This window comes from Anoplolepis gracilipes, unplaced genomic scaffold, assembly GCF_047496725.1.
Source record: "Anoplolepis gracilipes unplaced genomic scaffold, ASM4749672v1 Contig19, whole genome shotgun sequence".
Classification (NCBI taxonomy): domain Eukaryota; kingdom Metazoa; phylum Arthropoda; class Insecta; order Hymenoptera; family Formicidae; genus Anoplolepis; species Anoplolepis gracilipes.
This window is the reverse complement of record NW_027328667.1, coordinates 450,001-457,500: the sequence shown is the minus strand read 5'-3', so window position 1 is coordinate 457,500 and position 7,500 is coordinate 450,001. Positions and strand designations below refer to the sequence as shown.

The following is a 7,500-nucleotide window of genomic DNA, read 5'->3' as shown; positions in this document are numbered from 1 at the left end:
CACAACCCATCGGTGATAATACCTCGGGAGGAGGTAGTCTCGCAGAATACGGTTAAAGTGGAAACAACACCAAGCTTCACACTGGGGGGAGTGGTGATACCGCAGAGATCCCCAACGGAGATTTGGACGTACCTAGGCAATGATTACCAAGGTGCTAGGGAATGTGCACACATCCTGCCGTTAGCTCTGGCCGTCGAGCTACTTACAAAAGCACCGCTAAAACCTCAACAGAGGATACGGTTGGCCGTATGTGTAAAGCTTGGTGTTGTTTCCACTTTAACCTTCTTGTCTCGTCCTGAAGGCACTAGAGATAGGACGCCTGTCTTTTTTAGCGTTAATACTGAGCCCACACCGCTCTAAGGCTTCATGCAGCCGAGTCAAATTCTCCTGCAAGCCAACCTTGGTGGACGACAAGAGTACAATGTCGTCAGCGCAACCCAGCACATCGACCACCCTTCCACCGATTCTATACCCAACATCCTCCGAGAGAAGCCCAAGTGTCCGATCCACGACCAGAGTGAACAGTAGGGGCGACAGAGGATCTCCTTGTCTCACACCACGTCCCAGTTGCATCCTCGGCACTACACCATCGGCGCTTTGGATCACCGTGGCGACATTATCATATGCGGCTCTGACATATTCTCGGAAGGCCAATGGCAACCCTGCTTCCTCGAGTGTCTTGTGTATTGCGTTATGCGACACCGTGTCGAATGCCTTCGACAGGTTCACACACGCCACATGGTTTGCCCTCTTGCTCCTTCTAGCGTCACCCAGCAATGCCGTCAATGTCGTGACGTTCTCGCAAACGCCATCGACCGGCCGAAATCCTCGCTGACGCTTGTCAAAAATGTCCAGAGCCGATAGTCTCTTTGCCAATATCTTGTGTAAGTGTCTCAACACAACGGAGCCTATACTCAGAGGTCGATAATCCGATGGCTTAGGCCGTTCCGGCATCTTCCCCTTTTCTAGGAACACCGTCCTGGTAGTGGTGATCGAGGCGGGAGCCTCTCCTGCTAGGAGCAACAGGTTGAACAGCAAGGCCCGGATCGGAGCCGGAACGGCATTTTAAACACGAGGCACTATGCCATCCAAACCTGGCGCAGAACCAATCCTTACGGAAACCCGATTAACCTCAGTAACTGAGATCGGGTCCCAGAGCGAGGACTTATCGGCCGGTGAGTTGCTAGACCCAGCCGCGCCCTCACCGACGCCTTCGAGATGAATCCCTCTGGCCATCGGTGGATGTCTCCGAGTTGAACTGACTCGTGTCCTTGACTCTCCGTACCGCTCCCGCAACGGCGCCAAGTCTCCATCCGCACCACTGGACGCCTCCATAATGGGACGCCAGTATTCGCGGAATTAAACTTTGGACAGCCGTGTACGTTCGGAGTTTCCAGCGAGTATTCTCACAAGGCACGTCTTGAGGTTTTTCTTATATAGAGACTGCACAATTGCATACTCTCTAATCCTCATTTGCTTCCTACTACTCTCTTTGTTCTTTGGAGGATTGCGCCTCGCTGTCTTTGCTCGTCGAAGAGAGCGCGCGGTCTGTACCGGGAAGACCTTGCCCAGCCATCTCTCAATGGCATGGACGTCGTATCTTCCCTCCAGAAATTCTCTAGCAGTTGCCAATAGAGAACCAGCCTCATAGCTACGGAAGCGTCGGACCTGCTCTATGAGCTCCTCCACCGCGCTTCGAAGCCTCTCAACACCCGTACTTGGGTCGTGAGGTAAAGGCTGCAACGCCGCCATCACACCAGGGTTTTCCCCTTCGTCCGTCTCAATGGCGGCAGGACCAGCGACTCCTATCATCATCGCTTCTGCCCTGTTGCCTGTACCGTCCACGTCTGGTCCTGACGCGACTTCTTGGCTGAACTAAAGGACCAACCTCCGGTAAGCCTCTTGTCGACGCTTACCTTTGACCGCTTCCAACGTTCTATGGGGGAACATCTCCTGGAGGTGTTGGTTCATGAAGAGAACCCCCGCTGAGGCGGCTGCAACCTCACTCCTCGCTATGAGACGGATTTCCTCCTCTGACCATCTGGCCCTGACTCGCTCGACATTGATAGCGCTGTTGACTTCCTTGGGGTGGGCACGTACAACGTGTAACCCCAGGCCACGCGTGTTCCGGAACTCCCTTCCGCAGTGCTCACATTGAACTGGGTTCATCTGAGACGCCTGCATGTTGGCATTATCGCTATTAATCGCGGGAGAACCGTCGCCTCCAACGGGGGTCGCTACACCACCCGCCACACCGCCTCTAGCACGCAGTGCCCGGGCCATCTGAGAACCCGGGCGGTGAGATTCTCTTTCATTTGTACTCATCATATTTACTGCGTGGTGGGGAGCAAACGGTATATCAACCGAGAGTCCCCGAAAAGCCTCACCTTTCTTGGCCCCACAACTCACCATAGGATTCGGCACATGGGCACAAGACCTTTTAGGGCGCACTAACGCTGAGACACCATTTAGCCGCTACGCAATTAAGCCGCAGCGTTACCAGGAGTACCACGAGGAGGTAGGATACTCAACTTGAACGTGAGAGGCTGTTTGAGGCGCATCACGTCCCAATTAACTACGCCCTCTTACCGGAGCCCGCGTTGCTCAGCCGGAGGAACCCGTCCGGAGACGGAGTCTCATCGCGGCGTGTTGCTTTGCCGGCTCGGAAAAGAGACATAGCCACTACGCTCTCTTACTAGTCTTCGCTCCTCTCAGCCGGAGGGACCCGTCATTCGACGATGTCCCATCGCGGCGTGTTGCTTTGCTAAACGGAAGAGAGTCATAGTTACTCCCGCCGTTTACCCGTGCTTGCTTGAATTTCTTCACGTTGACATTCAGAGCACTGGGCAGAAATCACATTGCGTTAACACCCGCGAGGGCCATCGCAATGCTTTGTTTTAATTAGACAGTCGGATTCTTCTAGTCCGTGCCAGTTCTGAGCTGAGCGTTGAATGGCGGCCGAAGAGGACGACCACGACGGCTCGCGCCGCCACGGAAGCCTCGCAGCAAGGAAGATCCGCGGGAGGCCAAGGCACGGGACCGAGCTCGGATCTCGGGACCGGCGTGAGAACGCCGACCGTTCACCTCGCCCAGGCCCGGCACGTCAGCCAGACCCGCTTCCCGACCAAGCCCGACACGCCCCGCTCCTCAGAGTCAATCCTTATTCCGAAGTTACGGATCCAATTTGCCGACTTCCCTTACCTACATTATTCTATCGACTAGAGGCTCTTTACCTTGGAGACCTGCTGCAGATATGGGTACGAACCGGCGCGACACCTCCACGTGGCCCTCTCCTGGATTTTCAAGGTCTGAGGGAAAGATCCGGACACCGCCGCAACTGCGGTGCTCTTCGCGTTTCAAACCCTATCTCCCTGCTAGAGGTTTCCAGCGAACTCGAACGCTTATACAGAAAAGAAAACTCTTCCCGGATCTCCCGATGGCGTCTCCAGGTCATTTTAGGTTACCCCGACGAACACTCTTACGAGGGCCCGAATTGTATGCGGTTCCGCTGCCGGGTTCCGGAATAAGAACCGGATTCCCTTTCGCCCGACGGGCGTGTGTCATCGACAACGACAAAATTAAAAAAAAACTTTGCGCGTTCTGTCCGATATATAAATATAATTTATATTTAATATATCGAGGTTTCTTAGACACTCGAGTATATTGTACGCCGTCATTGACATAGAATTTCTCCTAGGGCTTAGGATCGACTGACTCGTGTGCAACGGCTGTTCACACGAAACCCTTCTCCACGTCAGTCCTCCAGGGCCTCGCTGGAGTATTTGCTACTACCACCAAGATCTGCACCGACGGCGGCTCCAAACAGGCTCACGCCCAGACCCTTCTGCGCTCACCGTCGCGACCCTCCTACTCGTCAGGGCTTTGTGACGACGCGAGAGGCGCGGTTCGGCGCGAGGCCTCGCCGCGCGCTGCCCGTTGCCGCCCCACTTGTCGCTGACGGCAGAGTATAGGCTCGACGCTTCAGCGCCATCAATTTTCAGGGCTAGTTGCTTCGGCAGGTGAGTTGTTACACACTCCTTAGCGGATTCCGACTTCCATGGCCACCGTCCTGCTGTCTTAAGTAACTAACGCCTTTCATGGTGTCCCATGAGCGTCGAGTTGGGCGCCTTAACTCTGCGTTTGGTTCATCCCACAGCGCCAGTTCTGCTTACCAAAAATGGCCCACTTGGCACTCTGATCCGAAGATGCTCGTGACTTCATAATTCAAGAAAGCCAGAGATCTCACCCATTTAATTTTGAGAATAGGTTGAGGTCGTTTCGGCCCCAAGGCCTCTAATCATTCGCTTTACCAGATGAGACTCGCGCGCGTTCCGTGCGGAACGGCCGAGTGCCAGCTATCCTGAGGGAAACTTCGGAGGGAACCAGCTACTAGATGGTTCGATTAGTCTTTCGCCCCTATACCCAGTTCCGACGATCGATTTGCACGTCAGAATCGCTACGGACCTCCATCAGGGTTTCCCCTGACTTCGTCCTGATCAGGCATAGTTCACCATCTTTCGGGTCCCAACGTGTACGCTCTGGGTGCGCCTCTTCTCGCGATGAGAACGAGACGCCCCGGGAGTGCGAGGCCGCATCGCGACGCGGCCCATCCTCCCTCGGTCGACGGCCAGGGCCGACCTTCACTTTCATTGCGCCTTTAGGTCTCGCGACAAGTCCCAATGACACGCGGACATGTTAGACTCCTTGGTCCGTGTTTCAAGACGGGTCCTAAGAGTACCCAAAGCAGTAGCGTCGCCGACCGGTATCGGTCTGCCGCGCGCGGCACCCCTTGCGGGGAGCGCGCGCGGCGAGACGTTCTCGGGCCTGTCGAAGGTGAATCCGTACTTTAACCAACAGCGGGCCAGGACCGGGGACGGCGCAAAGTCCGCAAACCTCCGGGTACCGTGGCGCGCGCTTGCGACGGCCTCGACGCACCAAAGTGCGGCCTGATACCATGCGCGTACCGCCGAGCAGCCGGCCGGGCGACCGGGGGTTTGTCGCGTGCCGTTTTACCGGCGACGCGACAGTCGACACACCCGGGCCGTAGACCGACACCCAGCGGGTCGCGACGTTCTACTTGGGGAGAAGTGCACGACGACGAGCGCCGGACATCGACGCACGGTAGCGTGCCCGCGCGCGAGCCGCGAGGACTCCGCGGGACATCGCCCACCGACGCGAAGCCAGCGCCGCTGACGATGAATCTCCCCGTTCGATCTTTTGGGTTTCTTAGGTTTACCCCTGAACGGTTTCACGTACTCTTGAACTCTCTCTTCAAAGTTCTTTTCAACTTTCCCTCACAGTACTTGTTCGCTATCGGTCTCGTGGTCGTATTTAGCCTTAGATGGAGTTTACCACCCACTTAGAGCTGCACTCTCAAGCAACCCGACTCTAAGGAGAGATCCTCCCGAGACGCGCACCGGTCGTTACGGGCCTGGCACCCTCTACGGGTAAGTGGCCCCATTCAAGATGGACTTGGACGCGACGCGACAACTCGGGATAAGCGGATCCTCCCAAACACCACATTTCCCTGCGGCGGAACCGCGGGATTCGGTGCTGGGCTCTTTCCTGTTCGCTCGCCGCTACTAAGGAAATCCTGGTTAGTTTCTTTTCCTCCGCTTAATAATATGCTTAAATTCAGCGGGTAATCTCGCCTGCTCTGAGGTCGTCGAAATGATACTGCGCGCGGGCGCGCTCTCTTTTGATTCTCCGCCCTCGTGAGAGAGGGGGGCCAGCGGCGCACCGCGCATGCGCGGGGTAGGAGAGCGCGGAGAACGAAAGAACCCAATCTTTCGGCAGAGTTCGAGAGAACGAGAGAGAGAGAGTTAGAGGTGTGCGCTACTAAAAAAACTACAACAAAATTATTATTTGTTGCGCTTTTTTATATAATTCGAGTGTTCGGGGCGAATCGATTTCGAAACGAGTACGCGACGACGCCTGCCGGTCCCAAAATAATTCGACATCCTTTTTTTCCGTGGTGGAAAAGGAAAATTTTCGTGGACTCGGACACGCGGTCGGCTCGCGATTCACCCGCGAACGCGCGCTGCTCCGTAGTATAATACTCTCTCTCTTCTCCGTCCCGTTATCACGGCGACGGAGGAAGGGGGCAAGCGGCCCGCCGGCGCACCGAGAGGACTGAGTGAGAGAGCTGGAGAGAAAGAGAGAGATAGCGAGTGAGAGAGCGACACACGGGGGGGCGGTAGCGAGACGGCGGCGCGGGATGAACGAGACGAGACTCGTTCTTTCTCTCCACGGGCGCACGGCCGTTCGCACCGCAAAATTCCGCCGCCGCGGTCGGGCTCTTCTCTTCTCCTTCTCCTCCTCCTCCTTTTCCTCTCTCCTCCATTCGACAAGTCTCTGGGCGCGGGGGCGCTTCGCCACCTCTTCTTCATCTTTCTTCTCTTACTCTTTCTCTCACACAAAAGTCTCCTCCTCGCCACCCGGTAAAATGTTTTTTAACCCGGGTGTCATTTCAGACGACGCCGAGGACGAGAACGGGGGTCCCCCAAGCTTTTCAAGCGGGGTATACCACCCGCCGGGCTCCTCTCTCGGGCGAACGTCCAACGGATCGCTCGTACGCCGATCGAGAGCTCACGCGCGACACGGCTCAGCGGACGACGCGCGCAAGTGTTGGCGCGCGCGCGCCGTGGCCAGTCGGCGCGTGATCGTCTCGTCCCTCTATTATATATAGAGGGATACGTGAGACTCTCTCGCGGAAAGGCGCAAGCAGTTTCGGGTTATTTAAACGACCCTCAGCCAGGCGTGGTCCGGGAATTGTATCCGTGGACCGCAATGTGCGTTCGAAATGTCGATGTTCATGTGTCCTGCAGTTCACAAGTTGACGCGCAATTAGCTGCGTTCTTCATCGACCCACGAGCCAAGTGATCCACCGTTCAGGGTAATCGTTTTGCATTTATCGTCGCGTTTTACATTATCAAACGCTCCGTGTTACAATAATCTTACTTTTAGTCTGCTGCCCCCTTCTCCTCTTCGAGGAGAGAGAGAGCAGAGAACGGCAGTGACGTCGTCGTCGTCGTCGGGTGGTTTTTGGGCCTACCCGGGCGGCTTCTTCGATCGTCACGCACAGTCTGGCCGCGCGTCCGAGCACGCGCGGACCGCCGCCCGCCTTACGAGACACCTCACACACACCTAGGTAGGTTTAGAGGAGGGTTCGAAGGGGGCTACGGCATAATGGTGTGTTTTCGCGATCGGAACGTCTCTTCTTCCTCTCTCTGCAACCGACCGCCCGAAGAATTCGGGGTTAGGAAGCAGGACGAAGAAAGAGCCGGGGCGGAAGTTCATTTAATAAACCGTCGGGCGAGAAGAGGAGTTTACAAACTCTCTCTTCTCTCTTCGCCCTCTCGCCCTCACGACAACGCGCCGCGACAACGCGCCGGCCGCTGCCCCTGGCACATATCGCGCTGTTATAACGCGATTGGCGCGGGGAGGGCGCGCGTATCAATTGGCGGACGCGTGCGTGCGTGCTTAGGTTACCACCGGTTC

At 56.3% G+C, this 7,500-nt stretch overlaps 2 non-coding genes across 2 annotated transcripts in view; both read right to left on the bottom strand.

Annotated features, from left to right (window-relative positions):
* The window catches only part of LOC140675612 (large subunit ribosomal RNA), an 8,169-nt gene extending 2,504 nt beyond the window's left edge, over positions 1-5,665 (bottom strand). Inside the window, exon 1 of the ribosomal RNA XR_012048414.1 lies at positions 1-5,665. This exon is cut by the window's left edge and continues 2,504 nt beyond it. This is a non-coding gene — a ribosomal RNA (large subunit ribosomal RNA).
* Positions 5,666-6,743: 1,078 nt separating this feature from the next.
* On the bottom strand, positions 6,744-6,898 carry LOC140675610 (5.8S ribosomal RNA). Its single transcript, XR_012048412.1, has one exon. It is a non-coding gene; the product is annotated as a 5.8S ribosomal RNA (ribosomal RNA).
* Between the last annotated feature and the right edge of the window lie 602 nt (positions 6,899-7,500).